At 44.8% G+C, this 19,209-nt stretch overlaps 1 protein-coding gene across 2 annotated transcripts in view; it reads right to left on the bottom strand.

The window, feature by feature from the left end:
- LOC135511212 (AP-4 complex accessory subunit RUSC2-like) overlaps nucleotides 1–17,945 on the bottom strand; it is a 53,222-nt gene extending 35,277 nt beyond the window's left edge. The window contains exon 1 of one of the 2 annotated variants that reach the window (XM_064932869.1): nucleotides 17,692–17,945. The gene's annotated coding sequence lies outside the window, so the exon portion shown is untranslated. The remainder of the gene's footprint in view (nucleotides 1–17,691) is intronic. The other variant, XM_064932887.1, reaches the window with a different exon arrangement.
- Between the last annotated feature and the right edge of the window lie 1,264 nt (nucleotides 17,946–19,209).

The following is a 19,209-nucleotide window of genomic DNA, read 5'->3' as shown; positions in this document are numbered from 1 at the left end:
ACAAAAACACACAGCACAGAGCCCCAGGACAGCAACACAATTAGACCCAAACAAGTCATGAGAAAACACAAGATAATTACTTGACATAATGGAAAGAATTAACAAAAAAACAGAGTAAACTAGAATGTTATTTGCCCTTAAACAGAGAGTACACAGTGGCAGAATACCTGACCACTGTGACTGACCCAAACTTAAGGGAAGCTTTGACTATGTACAGACTCAGTGAGCATAGCCTTGCTATTGAGAAAGACCACCATAGCCTGTCTTCTCTCGAGAGCCAGGTCTAACTATGTGCTCACTGCCCACAAAATGAGGTGGAAACTGAGCGGCACTTCCTAACCTCCTACCAAATGTATGACCGTATGAGAGGGATATATTTCCCTCAGATTACACAGATCCACAAAGAATTCAAAAACAATTCCGATTTTGATACATATCTACAGTGTGAAATATCAGTTTTTCATCACAGCAGCAAGATTTGTGACCTGTTGCCACAAGAAAAGGGCAACCAGTGAATTACAAACACCATTGCCAATAAAGCCCCTTAAATTGAAGGTGTGTATATATATATATATATATATAAATAAATAAATAAATAAATAAATAAATAAATATGAGAGAGAGAGAGACATTTGTACCTTGTAAAAACACTGTAAATATATATATAATATGACATTTGTAATGTCTTTATTGTTTTGAAACTTCTGTATGTGTGATGTCTACTGTTAATTTTTATTGTTTACCTTACTTGCTTTGGCAATGTTAACACATGTTTCCCATGCCAATAAAGCCCCTTGAATTGAATTGAATTGAGACAGAGAGAGAGCCAGAGAGAGAGACAGAGAGAGAGAGAGAGAGAGAGAGAGAGAGAGAGAGAGAGAGAGAGAGCCAGAGAGAGAGCGCCAGAGCCAGAGAGAGAGAGAGAGAGAGAGAGAGAGCCAGAGACAGAGAGAGACTACCTTACTTGCTTTGGCAATGTTAACACATGTTTCCCATGCCAATAAAGCCCTTGAATTGAAAATTGAATTGAGAGAGAGAGAGAGAGAGAGAGAGAGAGAGAGAGAGAGAGAGAGAGACAGAGAGAGACAGAGAGAGAGCCAGAGAGAGAGCCAGAGAGAGAAAGAGACAGAGAGAGACAGAGAGAGAGCCAGAGAGAGCCAGAGAGACAGAGAGAGAGAGCGAGCCAGAGAGAGAGAGAGCCAGAGAGACAGGGAGAGCCAGAGAGAGAGAGCCAGAGAGAGAGAGATAGCCAGAGCCAGAGAGAGAGAGAGAGAGCCAGAGCGAGAGAGACAGAGCCAGAGAGAGACAGAGAGAGAGCCAGAGAGAGACAGAGAGAGAGCCAGAGAGAGACAGAGACAGAGAGGAAGAGAGAGAGAGCCAGAGAGAGAGAGGGAGAGGAAGAGAGAGAGAGAGCCAGAGAGCCAGAGAGAGAGACAGAGAGAGAGCCAGAGAGAGAGAGGGAGAGGAAGAGAGAGAGAGCGCCAGAGCCAGAGAGAGAGAGAGAGACAGAGACAGACTACCTTACTTGCTTTGGCAATGTTAACACATGTTTCCCATGCCAATAAAGCCCTTGAATTGAAAATTGAATTGAGAGAGAGAGAGAGAGAGAGAGAGAGAGAGAGAGATAGAGAGAGACAGAGAGAGAGCCAGAGAGAGAGCCAGAGAGAGAGCCAGAGAGAGAGAAAGAGACAGAGAGAGACAGAGAGAGAGCCAGAGAGACAGAGAGAGACAGAGAGAGAGAGCGAGCCAGAGAGAGAGAGAGCCAGAGAGACAGGGAGAGCCAGAGAGAGAGAGCCAGAGAGAGAGAGCCAGAGCCAGAGAGAGAGAGAGAGAGCCAGAGCCAGAGAGAGACAGAGAGAGACAGAGAGAGAGCCAGAGAGAGAGAGGGAGAGGAAGAGAGAGAGAGAGCCAGAGAGCCAGAGAGAGAGAGAGAGAGAGAGAGAGAGAGAGAGAGAGAGAGAGAGCCAGTGAGAGAGAGAGCCAGAGAGCCAGAGAGAGAGAGAGAGAGAGAGCCAGTGAGAGAGAGAGCCAGAGAGCCAGAGAGCCAGAGAAAGAGAGAGAGCCAGAGAGCCAGAGAGCCAGAGAGCCAGAGAGCCAGAGAGAGAGAGAGAGAGCCAGTGAGAGAGAGAGCCAGAGAGCCAGAGAGAGAGAGAGCCAGTAAGAGAGAGAGAGAGAGCCAGAGAGAGAGAGAGAGAGAGAGAGCCAGTGAGAGAGAGAGAGAGAGAGCCAGAGAGCCAGAGAGAGAGAGAGCCAGAGCCAGAGTCAACACAACAGGCAGATACTCTACACTGTCACATGATTTCCACCACCGTATGATATCTAAAGATCTTAAGCGACTTGTGAAGCTGTTAAATAACAAGTCTTCTCATACAGCAGGGGAGTCATGAGTCACTGCCATGTGAGGTGGAAACGGTGAGACAGGTTCTCTCTCACACACAGTATGAGCTCACACATCTAATCTTCCACTCTCTCATACTTTCATTGCTAACATCTAATCAATGCCGTTGGATATGTCTATGGCTAGACAGGCATCTCATAAACTCCCTGGCGCAGGGCGGTGACAGGTGTCATCACGGGCAGAGAGGTGGCCGCTGGCAAATCAAGATGACTCTAATCCAGACTCAACACCTACTGGCGAGTAATCTTGGATAGATTGATTCTAACTCAGACATAATCCTAGATATATTTATAATCCACAATTGTTACAGAGACTGACAGTGCAGGTGGGGTTAGAGACAGCAGACCAGTAGCTCTATCTGCTCAAACACACACACATACACACAGATTCAGACACACACACACTGGCAGGTCAAATCCATTCAATTTCAAGGGTCAATTACAGGTCTATCTGAAATGCCTGAGGCAGAAGGGAGACACAGACAACAACACTGACGGAATCCCCACACCCCACTTCCTGTCTCTGAGCCAGCTACAGTGAGTCATACAGGATGTTGTCAGAGGATCATCCCCCTTACTTAAGTCTGCTCTCCCCTCTTCTCCTCCTCAACATCCCCCCCTTCAACAATTATCACTCCTTCTCCATTCATCTCCACCCATCTCCATCCAACCTTCAAAACAAACTTCTCTCCTCCATTCTCCTTTAACAAGAACCTAGCGTCTCCTGACATAACAATGTCCAGCGCACGGTACCCAGCAAACATACAACCTTTCAAACAGTGAATACGGTTTAAATACTGTCCTAAATCCACAGTTGCAGCTACACTGCTGCAGTGTTTCTGTATGACCAGCTGTTCCCAGAGAGAGAAAGTGGTCAATGCTAACAGGATTAGCCTAGCTTATTAGCTTAGTTTAGCACTTTGAGGACAAGCCAACACCCACCACACCAGATCCTAAAAGCAATAGCCTAGCATATTAGCAGTCTAAGGACAAGCCAACACCCACCACACCAGATCCTAAAAGCAATAGCCTAGCATATTAGCAGTCTAAGGACAAGCCAACAGTCAAACCACACAAATTCAGCCTGAAGCTAACCGCATTGGCCTAATGTGTAGCACTCACCCACCCCACCATTGACTCTTCAAATGAAATTAAGGGATTGGCTGAAGGATCAGATTGGGGTTAACTGTCCCGTACTGTTTTTTTTTTTAAAGACTAGAACGGTACAATCCCTGCTTAGTGTCGGCTACTATCTTTGATGGCTGTACTGTATCAAAATCAACAGAGGTCGTAGTAGCAGTTCACATGACTTATGTTCAATGCCATCTGCAAGAGCACACAGCAGTAGGGGGTTATCGGTGATTTATGTTAACTCTTACGATGCATTATGACACCATTATAATGCAGCAGGGTAGCCTAGTGTTCAGAGTGTTGGGCTAGTAACCGAAAGGTTGCGAGTTCAAATCCCCGAGCCGACAAGGTACAAATATGTCATTCTGCCCCTGAACAAGGCAGTTAACCCCTCTGTTCCTTGGTCATCGTTGAAAATAAGAATTTGTTCTTCACTGACTTGCCGACTTAAATAAGGATAAAATAACACTTTTTTACTAAAGTCAATAAGTTTTAACAGTTGGCACTAGTGTTCCTCTGATGTGACATTCTGTTCCTTTTTGTTTCAGTGGAAGAATGCCAAGGAACAAACAACCAGAGTCATGGGATAACAGAGTGAAACACACGGATAATGTCCCAAATGAAGAAACACACGGATAATGTCCCAAATGAAGAAACACACGGATAATGTCCCAAATGAAGAAACACACGGATAATGTCCCAAATGAAGAAACACACGGATAATGTCCCAAATGAAGAAACACACGGATAATGTCCCAAATGAAGAAACACACGGATAATGTCCCAAATGAAGAAACACACGGATAATGTCCCAAATGAAGAAACACACTGATAATGTCCCAAATGAAGAAACACACGGATAATGTCCCAAATGAAGAAACACACGGATAATGTCCCAAATGAAGAAACACACGGATAATGTCCAAAATGAAGAAACACACGGATAATGTCCCAAATGAAGAAACACACGGATAATGTCCCAAATGAAGAAACACACGGATAATGTCCCAAATGAAGAAACACACGGATAATGTCCCAAATGAAGAAACACACGGATAATGTCCCAAATGAAGAAACACACGGATAATGTCCCAAATGAAGAAACACACGGATAATGTCCCAAATGAAGAAACACACGGATAATGTCCCAAATGAAGAAACACACGGATAATGTCCCAAATGAAGAAACACACAGATAATGTCCCAAATGAAGAAACACACGGATAATGTCCCAAATGAAGAAACACACTGATAATGTCTCAAATGAAGAAACACACTGATAATGTCCCAAATGAAGAAACACACGGATAATGTCCCAAATGAAGAAACACACGGATAATGTCCCAAATGAAGAAACACACTGATAATGTCCCAAATGAAGAAACACACTGATAATGTCCCAAATGAAGAAACACACGGATAATGTCCCAAATGAAGAAACACACTGATAATGTCCCAAATGAAGAAACACACGGATAATGTCCCAAATGAAGAAACACACTGATAATGTCCAAAATGTCCCCCTGAACCAGCCCCGTCTCCCCATCCCCCTGAACCAGCCCCGTCTCCCCCTCCCCCTGAACCAGCCCCGTCTCCCCATCCCCCTGAACCAGCCCCGTCTCCCCATCCCCCTGAACCAGCCCCGTCTCCCCCTCCCCCTGAACCAGCCCCGTCTCCCCATCCCCCTGAACCAGCCCTGTCTCCCCATCCCCCTGAACCAGCCCCGTCTCCCCATCCCCCTGAACCAGCCCCGTCTCCCCATCCCCCTGAACCAGCCCCGTCTCCCCATCCCCCTGAACCAGCCCCGTCTCCCCATCCCCCTGAACCAGCCCCGTCTCCCCATCCCCCTGAACCAGCCCCGTCTCCCCATCCCCCTGAACCAGCCCCGTCTCCCCATCCCCCTGAACCAGCCCCGTCTCCCCATCCCCCTGAACCAGCCCCGTCTCCCCATCCCCCTGAACCAGCCCCGTCTCCCCATCCCCCTGAACCAGCCCTACTCACAACTGAAGAAGGAGGTGAGCAGCATTGGGTTGAATGATATGTCAATTGGCATAATTGCAGGTACTGCAATGCACTGTGGGCAGGAATGTAATTATCCTGTCAGGAAAAATCTCACTTGACACAGAGGCAGCCAATATCAGAGCCTTAAAAGGAAGAGATGCGGGCTCTTAGAGATGGATGGGAGTCTCTCCTGTCTGAGGCAACACTGATTGCCACGCAAATGGATGTTGCACCTCAATTTGATTTGATTTGAACTTTTGCATGGAACACAGCCGCCAGAGGAAAAGGTAGAGATTCCATGATGAGACCTCTCAAGAAGAGACGGCTCAGGACAGTGGAGCAACGGTGTTTTGGAACAGTGTTTTTTACTGCTATGGACGACATCATAAGTGACTTGGACACTAGGTTCCAGAACACAGTGTTTTTACTGCTATGGACAACATCATAAGTGACTTGGACACTAGGTTCCAGAACACAGTGTTTTTACTGCTATGGATGACATCATAAGTGACTTGGACACTAGGTTCCAGAACACAGTGTTTTTACTGCTATGGACGACATCATAAGTGACTTGGACACTAGGTTCCAGAACACAGTGTTTTTACTGCTATGGACAACATCATAAGTGACTTGGCCACTAGGTTCCAGAACACAGTGTTTTTACTGCTATGGACGACATCATAAGTGACTTGGACACTAGGTTCCAGAACACAGTGTTTTTACTGCTATGGACGACATCATAAGTGACTTGGACACTAGGTTCCAGAACACAGTGTTTTTACTGCTATGGACGACATCATAAGTGACTTGGACACTAGGTTCCAGAACACAGTGTTTTTACTGCTATGGACGACATCATAAGTGACTTGGACACTAGGTTCCAGAACACAGTGTTTTTACTGCTATGGACGACATCATAAGTGACCTGGACACTAGGTTCCAGAACACACTGTTTTTACTGCTATGGATGACATCATAAGTGACTTGGACACTAGGTTCCAGAACGCAGTGTTTTTACTGCTATGGACGACATCATAAGTGACTTGGACACTAGGTTCCAGAACACAGTGTTTTTACTGCTATGGAAGACATCATAAGTGACTTGGACACTAGGTTCCAGAACACAGTGTTTTTACTGCTATGGACGACATCATAAGTGACTTGGACACTAGGTTCCACACCACTGCAAAAATTGTAGAATAATTTCCTGCTGTTCTGAAAGTTGGTCAGATGAGTGAGGATAAAGTCCCGTCTGTGTGCCAACCACAGATCATGAAGTATTCCAGAGATCTGACACCTGAGTTTCAAAATGAAGTTAAACACCTGAACACTGTAGATGCTGACCCTTCCCCTCCTAACCTGTCCCCTCTTGGTCTCCTGAACACTGTATATGCTGACCCTTCCCCTCCTAACCTGTCCCCTCTTGGTCACCTGAACACTGTATATGCTGACCCTTCCCCTCCTAACTTGTCTCCTTAACGTAATTTGTAAGATACAGCTGCAAAGCATTTTTGGAGAAGTGTGCATTTGCTTTAAGTATATTTTGTACAATGCCTGTGACTGTTCCTGGTGGCGAGAGAGTTTTTCAGTAAGCTAAAACGGATTTAAAAAAAACGACTTGAGGTCCACTATGTCCCAAGACAGCCTTTGCAGTGTTGCCATGCTGTCCATTGAACGTCAATTAGCTAGAAAGCTGGACTTCAAAGACTTGATCAGTGACTTTGCTAGCAAGAAGGCTCGGCGCTGGGCTCTTGGTGAGTAAGTCTGAGCGAGGGCTCTTGGTGAGTAAGAATGAGCGAGGGCTCTTGGTGAGTAAGGCTGAGCGAGGGCTCTTGGTGAGTAAGGCTGAGCGAGGGCTCTTGGTGAGTAATGCTGAGCGAGGGCTCTTGGTGAGTAATGCTGAGCGAGGGCTCTTGGTGAGTAAGGCTGAGCGAGGGCTCTTGGTGAGTAATGCTGAGCGAGGGCTCTTGGTGAGTAATGCTGAGCGAGGGCTCTTGGTGAGTAATGCTGAGCGAGGGCTCTTGGTGAGTAAGGCTGAGCGAGGGCCAGTGATATCTGTTAAATGGCACGACGATGGATATTGGATCACGACACACATAATGCCCACTGGCTGAGAACAAGACTGAGAACAAGATATATCTCAAAGTAATGGCTGGATTTACCATAAAATCTGTTGTGCACAATCAAGACCCCAAGTGGGAGAAACTTGTTGGTTTGGTGACCTCTTGACCTTTCCTCTAGCGCCACCATCAGGCCTTTCAATTTCCATTGTGTTTTCCATTTTCCATCGGCTTATTTTCTAGTTGGTATGTAATACTTAGTTCAAAAAATCTGCTGCTGAATTTATTATTTTGTTTGTTATATCATTCTATTGATGATCGTGTTCATTTATTTTAATTACAAAAGGTTAATGTATATTCAAATGATATTTATTTTAAGTTATTAATTAATGTTAAGAGAATTTTTCAGTGTAAGAGTGTAAAAGATGGATATATAGATAGATGCACATTTCATAATGAGGGTATCAGTCTTGCATGAAATAGTGACTTCCACTGTATGCACAGCGTTATATTATCACAGCTCACTGCCAGTTAACATCATACAGTAACTATTGGACGACAAGAGAGTTGCACGCCTGCAAAAGGTAGAGTTATTTAAAGCTTTGAATGTGTCGATTGGCTTCTGGAGGTGTGTGGTTAGAGCTGTTTGCATAGGGTTGGTGTGGCCTGTGGTGGTGGGGTCCAATGTGATATCTGTTCGTGGGGCCCACAAACCCTGGCGGCGCCCCTGCCAGCAGGCCTTGTCTGGGTAAATATTAGCCTAAACTCAACACAGGCAATGGATAGAGTGAACCAGACCAACACGAGGCTAACGCCACAGAACCTACATCTCATATTGAGACCAGGCTGAAATGTTTTTCCAATAATATTAGCATTTTCAAGAAAGTAAACATAAAAATGTCTCAAACTTGATGAAAATGTATATTTTCTTTAGTTAATCATACTACCGTCAACTACCTTCGTCAACATTTTCATAAATGTTAACCCCTTTATACTGGACATACATTGATAAAAGCTTTTCAAAGCTCACTTGATTAAATTACACGTCATTGTTTAACTTACTTTGAAAGAGCTGGTGATTGGGTCCAGGATTTATTTATATTTGTCTTCAACTGCCATTTCCTGAACGTCAGACTCTTCCCACATGCCAACAGATTTTTTTTCTCAGCCTCAGAAACATCTGCATCTACTACATGTTGTGTGGTTATCCTTATACAGTATTTTCCCCATACTGGTCCAGAGGGAATTGTTGATAAAGCAGGATACCCTGAGGTGGCAGGGTAGCCTAGTGGTTAGAGTGTAGAGGTGGCAGGGCAGCCTAGTGGTTAGAGTGTAGAGGTGGCAGGGCAGCCCAGTGGTTAGAGTGTAGAGGCGGCAGGGTAGCCTAGTGGTTAGATCGTTGGACTAGTAACTGGAAGGTTGCAAGCTCAAACCCCCAAACTAACAAGGTACAAATCTGTCATTCTGCCCCTGAACAGGCAGTTTACCCACTGTTCCTAGGCCGTCATTGAAAATAAGAATTTGTTCTTAACTGACTTGCCTGGTTAAATAAAGGTAAAAAATAATAATTCTAGATAACATTTTCTTTGAATTTCTCAGCATGTCTTTAGTATTTTACTGATAGAAAGATGAAAACAAGTCCGGTCCTGGAGCATCTTAACAAATTTAAACCAAGGCTGACTTCAAATCATCCGATGTCCAGAAAAATGGATTAGCCTGATATGCAAATACATGCATATGAGATATTGCCTCATTTGCATATTTTAATAGCATATTTCTGAAAATGTTTAATTCAGAAAAGTATTATAATTGGTGTCAACTGGTAAAAGCAACTGGTAAACGTTGATTGTGATATGATTAAGGGTAAAGAATTACCCTATGAGGGTGTGGTGCCTGGCCTTAAACTCTGTCATACTTCAAACTGGTAAACCCCCAGCTCTAACATGACACACATAAACTCACACATGCCGGCCAACCCAGGATGCACACACATACACATTCTCTGAATGAGTTCCACTGAGTACGTTTTCCACCCTGGTCTTAATCTTTTGTGGGCAGATTCTGTAGACTGAAGAATCTATAGGGACTGAGAGTTTCCTTTTGCGAGGGTGGAGACTTCACAAACTGACCTAACTCTCAACTTCTAATAGGCTGACTACACCGAGCGCGAGCGTTGCAAAAATAAATGTAGAAATCTATGTTATTCAATTATTGCACCCACACTGCTGGCGCGTGTCAACGAGCGTCTGCGTTGCCAAGGGTTAAAATAGAAGTCAGTTCCATTCCTGATGCAGATCGCGCTGCAAGTCCTGCCTCTCCCATCTCCTCATTGGTTTATAGAAGCAGGTACCCATGTGCCATCTCCTCATTGGTTATACCCACGTGGGTGACTGAAAGACGAACGAGGTCAGTGGCGGTAATGCAGTAATTTATTAAAGTTGCCAATCGCATTATAAAGTCAAGAGAAGAAAAAGCCTGTAAGGAGGAGAGATGACTAGAAACGATTCAGTTGACCGTTTTATGTGTGGATTCAATGTCGGAGTAGAGGACCTTGTGCATTTCAGGTAAAATAACTCAATGTTTAAATCCCGGGACAAATTAGCTAGCAACAGCAAGCTAGCTAAAAACAACACCTATCATACTACTATGACTGACCCTGTAAAACAGGGGTGTCAAAGTCAAATGGACGGAGGGCCAAATAAAAAATTTAGCTACAAGCCGAGGGCCGGACTGTTCGAATGTTCATTGAAAACTTTTTAAATGACGCATATAGTCTAGTGAACCTAATTGAACCTACTGAAAACCTAACAAATATATTCCAATATGATCAGATAAATAAAGCAATATTTTCTTATGGCTCTGTCAGTAATCTTTAATTTTCAACAGACACAAAAGACAAATTTCCTTTATATAAAAATCCCCATAACATGAACATTAAATGAAAGAAACCGGTATTCAAGGCACCATCAGTAGCCTATATTTTCTATTTTAGCAAAAGTGGGCTAAATTTACTTCAAAGAAAAAAACAATAATAGCAATTTTCTATCATCCACTCAACTGAAATATTTTTAAAATATAATTGGATTGAAATACAATAAAATAAAGTGCAAAAATCTATTAATCAAAAACAACACTTTGTTTAAGGAGAAGTAACATGCAGTGAAAACAAATATTAAACTTTAACTTTTAAACTTGAACTGAGTAAAAACTCTAAATATGTGATTGCACAGTAATGTTCACTTGTTTGAGGTTGAGGGTGATACTTGGTGGTGTCCCATCTTTTCCACAAGTTCATCAATGTTCGGGGTAAGGCTCTGAGCTGAGGAAATCCTCAGAATTGAGTGGAGGTGTTCAGCAGTAAGTCGACTTCTGTGTGATGTTTTGTTCAGGTTCATCAAAGAAAAAGTTGTTCACACAGGTATGTGCTGCCAAACATAGACAACGTTTGAGCAGCCTGGATGCGCAGCTGGGGCATTGTGTTGGGGAGGAAACGGGCGAACTCCGCAGCACCCACTGCCGCATATTTTGCCCTCAGTGCATCATTGCATTGGAGGTCAATCAACTCCATTTGGAGGTTTGGTGGTGAGCTTTCCACGTCAACAGCAAATGGGTTACCGAGCAGTTCCAACCTGCTTTTTTGTGCTTCAAAGTCAGCAAATCGGCGTCGAAAGTCAGCGGCAAGCATACCTATTTTATCAGCCAACTGTGCGCTCGGGAACGCACTGGTAGAGAGCTTCTCTTTCATGGTCTGGCAGCTGGGAAAGTGGCTCAAATTTTCTTTCCGCATCTGCGTCTCCCACAGAGTCAGTTTGGTTTTAAATGCCTTCACTGTACTGTACATATCAGAGATGACATGATCCCGACCCTGCAGCTGCAAGTTCATTGCATTCAGATGACTCGTAATGTCACACAGAAAAGCCATTTCACACAGAAACATTTCGTCTCGGAGTTGTGTTGTGTCTTTCCCTTTGCTGTCCAAGAACAGACAAATCTCCTCACGAAGCTCGAAACATCTTTGAAGCACCTTTCCCTGGCTTAGCCATCGCACCTCTGTGTGATAAGGCAAATCACCATGCTCCGTTTCTAACTCCGTCAGAAATGCCTTGAACTGGCGGTGATTCAAACCTTTGGCTCTGATAAAGTTAACTGTGCGCGTGATGATGCTCATTACATGCTCCATTTTCAAGGCTTTACCGCACAACGCTTCCTGGTGTATGATACAATGATAAGCTGTCAGCTCACCTGTCGCGTTTTCCTCTTGCATCTTTTCCCGTATCTTCGCCACCAGTCCGCTCCTGTGTCCACACATCGCAGGTGCTCCGTCGGTTGTCAAACCCACGAGTTTTTCCCAAGGCAGCTCCATCTCATTTACACATCTTGACACCTCTTCATACAAATCATGCCCCGTAGTTGTGCCATGCATAGGACGTAAAGCCAAAAACTCCTCTGTCACGCTTAGGCTGGAGTCCACTCCGCGGATGAAAATTGACAACTGGGCAATGTCAGAAATGTCGGTGCTCTCATCCACAGCCAAGGAATATGCAATGAAATCTTTTCCCTTTTTCACAAGCTGCTCTTTTAGATTGATGGACAACTGGTCTACTCTCTCGGCAATGGTGTTTCTGCTCAGACTCACATTTAAAAAGAGTTGCCTTTTTCTGGGCAAACTTCGTCACAAACTTTAATCATGCAGTTTTTGATGAAATCCCCTCCGTAAATGGCCGAGCTGATTTAGCGATCTCTTCTGCCAAAATAAAACTGGCCTTGACAGCAGCCTGGCCTTGTGATTTGGCTTTTTTGAACAGAGCCTGTCGAGATTTGAGGCCTCGTTTTAATTCCTCTGCCTTTTGTAGCCTTTGTTCCATGTCCATATTCTTGTTTTTGTCCGCGTGTTTCGTTTCATAATGTCGTCTCAGATTATACTCTTTCAGTACCGCCACACTTTCTCCACACAGAAGACACACAGGTTTTCCAGCTACCTCCGTGAACATATACTCCGACTCCCACCTTGTTTGAAACCCCGGTTCTCAGTGTCCACCTTCCGTTTTGCCATTTTTGATGGGTATCTGAAAGTTAATTTTACTGTGATGCTGACGACTGCTGTGCCAATAAATATTGAAATGAAGCAGCCTACTGCTCGGTGCGTCACCGTTGCATTGTGGGAAATGTAGTATTGGTGCGTGTAAAAGATCTGCGGGCTGCCGGCTTGCTGCGGTCTGCGGGCCGGTTCTAATAATAAATCAAGATCATCCCAGGGGCCGTAAAAAACCTTCTCGCGGGCCGGATGTGGCCCGCGGGCCTTGACTCTGACATATGTGCTGTAAAACAACACCTATCATACTACTATGACTGACCCTGTAAAACAACACATTACACTGCATATATCCATATATGTGACTAAATATATATTTTGTATAATCATCATTAGCAAACAGCCAAACCCTAAAGTTAGTGTGTTGCCCCCCCCCCTTAAGATATCCCTCTAGTGGTGTGGGGGCTGTGCTTTGGCAAAGTGGGTGTTGTTATATCCTTCCTGTTTGGCCCTGTCCGGGGGTGTCCTCAGATGGGGCCACAGTGTTTCCTGACCCCTCCTGTCTCAGCCTCCAGTATTTATGCTGCAGTAGTTTATGTGTCGGGGGGCTGGGGTCAGTTTGTTATATCTGGAGTACTTCTCCTGTCCTATTCAGTGTCATGTGTGAATTTAAGTGTGCTCTCTCTAATTCTCTCTTTCTCTCTTTCTTTCTCTCTCTCGGAGGACCTGAGCCCTAGGACCATGCCTCAGGACTACCTGACATGATGACTCCTTGCTGTCCCCAGTCCACCTGGCCGTGCTGCTGCTCCAGTTTCAACTGTTCTGCCTTATTATTATTGGACCATGCTGGTCATTTATAAACATTAGAACATATTGGCCATGTTCTGTTATAATCTCTACCCGGCACAGCCAGAAGAGGACTGGCCACCCCACATAGCCTGGTTCCTCTCTAGGTTTCTTCCTAGGTTTTGGCCTTTCTAGGGAGTTTTTCCTAGCCACCGTGCTTCTACACCTGCATTGCTTGCTGTTCGGGGATTTAGGCTGGGTTTCTGTACAGCACTTTGAGATATCAGCTGATGTACGAAGGGCTATATGAATAAATTTGATTTGATTTTACACACCACACCACAAAGGTTAACATCAAATCTCTACAACACAACCAACCACACACCATATATTCCTATTTTGAGTCAAAGAACGTAGACACTTTAAGGAAAGGAAAAGCTACAAACAAAGGACATCCTTCCTCCCCTCCCCCTCTCCCTGCCCCCCCTTCCTACCCTCCCCCTCTCCCTGCCTCCCCCTCCCCCTCCCCCTGCCTCCCCCTCTCCCTGCCTCCCCCTCCCCCTCTCCCTGCCTCCCCCTCCCACTCTCCCTGCCTCCCCCTCCCACTCTCCCTGCCCCCCCCCCTCCCCCTCTCCCTGCCTCCCCCTCCCACTCTCCCTGCCCCCCCCCCTCCCCCTCCCCCTCTCCCTGCCCCCCCGCCTCCCCTCCCCCTCTCCCTGCCTCCCCCTTCCTCCCTCTTACATCATCAGGACTATACTTCCAGGAACAGGGCTGGGATTCAGAGCAGACCTCCCCAGAGAAGCTACAGAGACAGCCAGCGAGGGGCGTGGTGGAGATGGACATCATTACCGTAATACCATCTATAATATTGTGTTTAAAGTCAAATGTTAGGAGCCAGAATGGCTTTTACAGACAACTGTGTGCCTTTGAAATGAAACGAAGAACGTCTCTCGCTTTTGGAATTAATTTCTTTGTGGTTTTTACTTTTTCTTTTCTGGATTACTCGAAAGTCTTGTTTGTTGTTGCTAGTTGTGTGTCCAACGGTCACCCTGTCTAAGAAAGTCCCCATTTATATACGACGGGATGTCACTTAGCAACCTCGTCCCTCCCTTCTCCATGTCTCTTTCCTCCCTCCCTCCCTTCTCCATGTCTCTTTCCTCCCTCCCTCCCTTCTCCATGTCTCTTTCCTCCCTCCCTTCTCCATGTCTCTTTCCTCCCTCCCTCCTTCTCTCAGCCTTTACACTGCTTTATGAATGTCAGATGTACTTGTGTGTGTGTGTGTGTGTCAAAGCTTCTCTGTGATTGTGTGTGTGTGTGTGTGTGTGTGTGTGTGTGTGTGTGTGTGTGTGTGTGTGTGTGTGTGTGTGTGTGTGTGTGTGTGTGTGAATGTTCACTGACTAAAAGAGCCTTTGTCCTACTCACACAGAGACACACACCACCACGGTCCGGCCCGGGATGCAACGCCTGGCCCGGGATGCAAACCCACGTTCACAACAACCCACGTTCACAACAACCCACATTCTCCACAACCCACATTCACAACACTAACGTACACAGTCAATCGTACTAACTAACCTGTGTGTGTGTGTGTGTGTGTGTGTGTGTTCCTTCGGCAGGACAACGTACATCCACCCCTATTTCCTCTGTCATTGGAAACAACGGAGTGTTAGGATGACTCACTGATCTCACTGGCTAAAAACAGAACAGGAGTCACACCGTCTCTGATCCCTGATCATGTGTGTGTCAGGGCTAAAGACAGCACATCACCCTCTCTGATCCCTCCTCTCTTCCTTCCCTTACCGGCCTATAGGAAGATTACTCTCTTTACGTAACATAGTAAGCTTGTTATACAAGTACACCTCTAGTGAAATATCTACTAAGTGTACTGTAGTGTAAACACAGGTTAAGTAGAGCCTGCAATTTCACTCTCTGTCCGCAACGCAGGGTGGATGTTATATCTGTGTTCTGTAACGTCGTCTTCACATTCTGTAGACTGTCCCTGGGGGTGTACATGATCCCTGCTGGTGTCCTGTCCCTGGGGGTGTACATGATCCCTGCTGGTGTCCTGTCCCTGGGGGTGTACATGATCCCTGCTAGTGTCCTGTCCCTGGGGGTGTACATGAGCCCTGCTAGTGTCCTGTCCCTGGGGGTGTACATGAGCCCTGCTAGTGTCCTGTCCCTGGGGGTGTACATGAGCCCTGCTAGTGTCCTGTCCCTGGGGGTGTACATGATCCCTGCTAGTGTCCTGTCCCTGGGGGTGTAAATAATCTCTGCTCGTGTCCTGTCCTTGGGGGTGTACATGTACATCAAGCTGCCTAAACAAATTCTTATTTTCAATGACAGCCTGGGAACAGTGGGTTAACTGCCTGTTCAGGGGCAGAACAACAGATTTTGTACCTTGTCAGCTCGGGGATTTGAACCTGTAACCTTTTGGTTATTCGTCCAACGATCTAACCACTAGGCTACACTGCCAGGGAAAATGTATTGAGTAAAATGTACATTATTTTCTTTAAGAATGCAGTGGTGTTAAAGTTGTCAAAAATATAAATAGTAAAATACAGATACCCTAAAGAAAATATTTAAGTTGTACTTTAAAGTATTTTAACTTAAGTACTTTACACAAATGTGTGTATGGACCAATAACATTTGATTTGAGAAGTAGCGCACTATGTTGGGATATAGGGTGCCTTGTCCTTTACCACCTTCAGTCACTCAGTCTGTTTCTGTCTCAAAATACTGAAGAGAATTGATTGTCATCTTCTCCTTCTATAGAGCCAGGACAAGTGGGAACTTGATCTGAACAGGGTGGAGACAGAGTTAAGCCGCAGCCGGGCTACTAGAGGCCTGGGGCGAGTATAGGAAAATACCTAGACATACTTACACATTTGAAGCCTATCATTGTAATGATTGCCTCGCTCTGTCTGTGTTGAGCGGAATCGATTCGGGACACTAAACTTTTGATTAGCCAGAATGAAGATGGAAATATTTGTATTTTATTAGGCAGGTCAGATAATAACAAATTCATATTTTCTCGGGGATTCGGTCTCGCAACCTTTCGGTTACTGACCCAACGCTCTGACCGCTAGGCTACCTGCCACCACTTATATGCGGGTTGCATAACTGGAGGATAGGCAACACAGACAAGCTTGGTTGCATCTCTCGCTCTCAATTCATCGGGATTTATTGTCATGGTAAACATGTTAACAATGCCAAAGGAAGTGAAATAGATAATAAACAAAAATTAAATGAACAATCAGAAATGAACAGTGAACATCTTTCTCTCTTTCTTCTGCCAAGCTTCTCCAATGCAAAGCAGGAATGACCACTAGCCGATATAGGTGAAATAATAATCATTGTCATTTGTAAAGAATTTTCTACTACTCAAGGCGCAAAATAATAACACAACTAATAAAAACAATCCAAACCACAGAACACAGACAAACAAACAAAACTATATACAGGTGGACATGAGGACAGAATTTAGCAGCGGTTCTTGAAAGCTTTACTGAACAGCACGGTCTTGAGCTGTGCCATAAAGGAGAACAGAGACTCTGAAACCCCAAGAGTGTCTGGAAGTGCGTTCCACAGCCGCAGAGGCGACAATAAAAACTCGACAATAAAAACACGACAATAACAACACAACGCAGTTATAGAGACAAGAGCAGAGCACAAGAACAAGCGCTGCTTTGTTGTCACAACTCTCAACATCGGGTATGCTATCAGAAATAGTTTGACTATTTCACGTAAATACATTGCTTAGGCTCATATAGAGCATCTATAGGCTGGGTCATTCTATGAAATGATTCAACGTGCGTCCCTTTTGATATTCTAAGTAGAAATTGTGCAACAATACTTCATTTTCAAAAAGCCTGTTATATTCAATGAAGTGCCCTTTCATATAGACCACATGGCGAAGTCAGTACCAACACCAAGATCGAAACGACTATTGTTGGAGACAATTTTGTAAAGGTTTATAGCAGATCGAGGCCCGTTTCATGGCAACGTATGATTCCTTCACAGAAATGTTAGGCTACAGACTAAGATCCGCTACTGGCTACGGTAGTCTAAAATGCACTTGAAGCGATATAGGCCCATTATCAATAACGACATTTTTTGTTGCAAGACCGGTTTTTGCTGTTCCTTTACCGTTATGGTGCTACGGCGTGATTTTCCAGCTTCCGATGTGATGCTGTCCAAGCAATGCTGCATTGCTTCTCCCCTCTCCCTCTCTTACCATTATATCACAGCCTTCTACTAGAAAGACACGAAGGCGACTATACTTACGTTTAAGCAGGTTGCTAACGATGTTATTATCGTGTCAATAGTATCCACCTTGTCCGTTGTCCTCAATATTCACGCGAATAATAGGCCTAATCACTGACGCTTGGGATATGTTTGTTTTTTGCTCGCGCTCGACAACGCAGAAGCAGCGCATAACAGGGCTACAGTACGTTATTACGTCAACCCGGATTCAGCTCAGCCCTCTCTCATAGGGATTCCGTCAGGTCCAATACCGTGAGGATCAAGTACATACTTCAACCGTTCTGGAGGTTAGCTACCCGCTTTTGGGCGAACCGCAGTTAGGTGGGGGTCAAACTTGGGCGGTTTATTCTACGACACTAACCCGGTTTCCATCCAACTTTTTTTTTAATGCGAGTTAGGTATGTCGGGCAAAACATTTTAATGACAAGCCTGATGGAAACATAACAACTTTCCAAATGTCGACAAAACTAAATAGGCTAGACAAGGTGAGATACTAGCCTACAAAGATTGATACTAGCCTACAAAGATTGATACTAGCCTACACATTACTATCAACACTGTTTTTATTCAACACTCTTACAAAACATAAAACGTGCTTCTCCCTACTTCCACTTGCGCTGCAATGAGTGAGTTGCCAAGTGTATTGATAGTGCTGCGTTTTAATTATTATTAGCAGCTGGTTGTGTGAGTTTTAATATCACATCAAATCATATTTAATTGGTCACATACACGTGTTTAGCAGATGTTATTTCGGGTGTAGCGAAATGCTTGTGTTTCTAGTTTCCGACAGTGCAGAAATATCTATCTAACATGTAATATCCAACAATTTCACAACAAATACCCAATACACAGAAATCTAAGTAAAATAATGGAATTAAGAATATATAAATATATTGATGAGAAATGTCAGAGCAGCATAGACTAAGATACAGTAGAATAGTATAAGATATGTAAACATTATTAAAGTGGCATAATTAAAGTGGCCAATGATTTCAAGTCTGTGTATGTAGGCAGCAGCCTCTCTGTGTCAGTGGTGGCTGTTTAACAGTCTGATGGCCTTGAGATAGAAGCTGTTTTTCAGTCTCTCGGTCCCAGCTTTGATGCACCTGTACTGTCCTCGCCTTCTGGATGATAGCGGGGTGAACAGGCAGTGGCTCGGGTGGTTGTTGTCCTTGATGATCTTTATGGCCTTCCTGTAACATCGGGTGGTGTAGGTGTCCTGGAGGGCAGGTAGTTTGCCCCCGTGATGCTTTGTGCAGACCTCACCACCCTCTGGAGAGCCCTGCTGGTTGTGTGTAGTGCAGTTTCCGTACCAGGCAGCGATACAGCACGACAGGTTTTAGGTGACAAGCCAAATTTATTCAGCCTCCTGAGGTTGAAGAGGCGCTGTTACGCCTTCTTCACCACACTGTCTGTGGACTATTTCAGTTTGGTCAGTGATGTGTACGCCGAGGAACTTAAAACTTTCCACCTTCTCCACAGCTGTCCCATCGATGTGAATAGGAGGGTGCTCCCTCTGCTGTTTCCTGAAGTCCATGA

The sequence above is a fragment of the Oncorhynchus masou genome, chromosome 1 (genome assembly GCF_036934945.1).
Source record: "Oncorhynchus masou masou isolate Uvic2021 chromosome 1, UVic_Omas_1.1, whole genome shotgun sequence".
In the NCBI taxonomy this organism is placed as follows: Eukaryota; Metazoa; Chordata; class Actinopteri; order Salmoniformes; family Salmonidae; genus Oncorhynchus; species Oncorhynchus masou.
The sequence above is the reverse complement of the archived record's forward strand: the minus strand, read 5'-3'. Positions and strand labels throughout refer to the sequence as shown.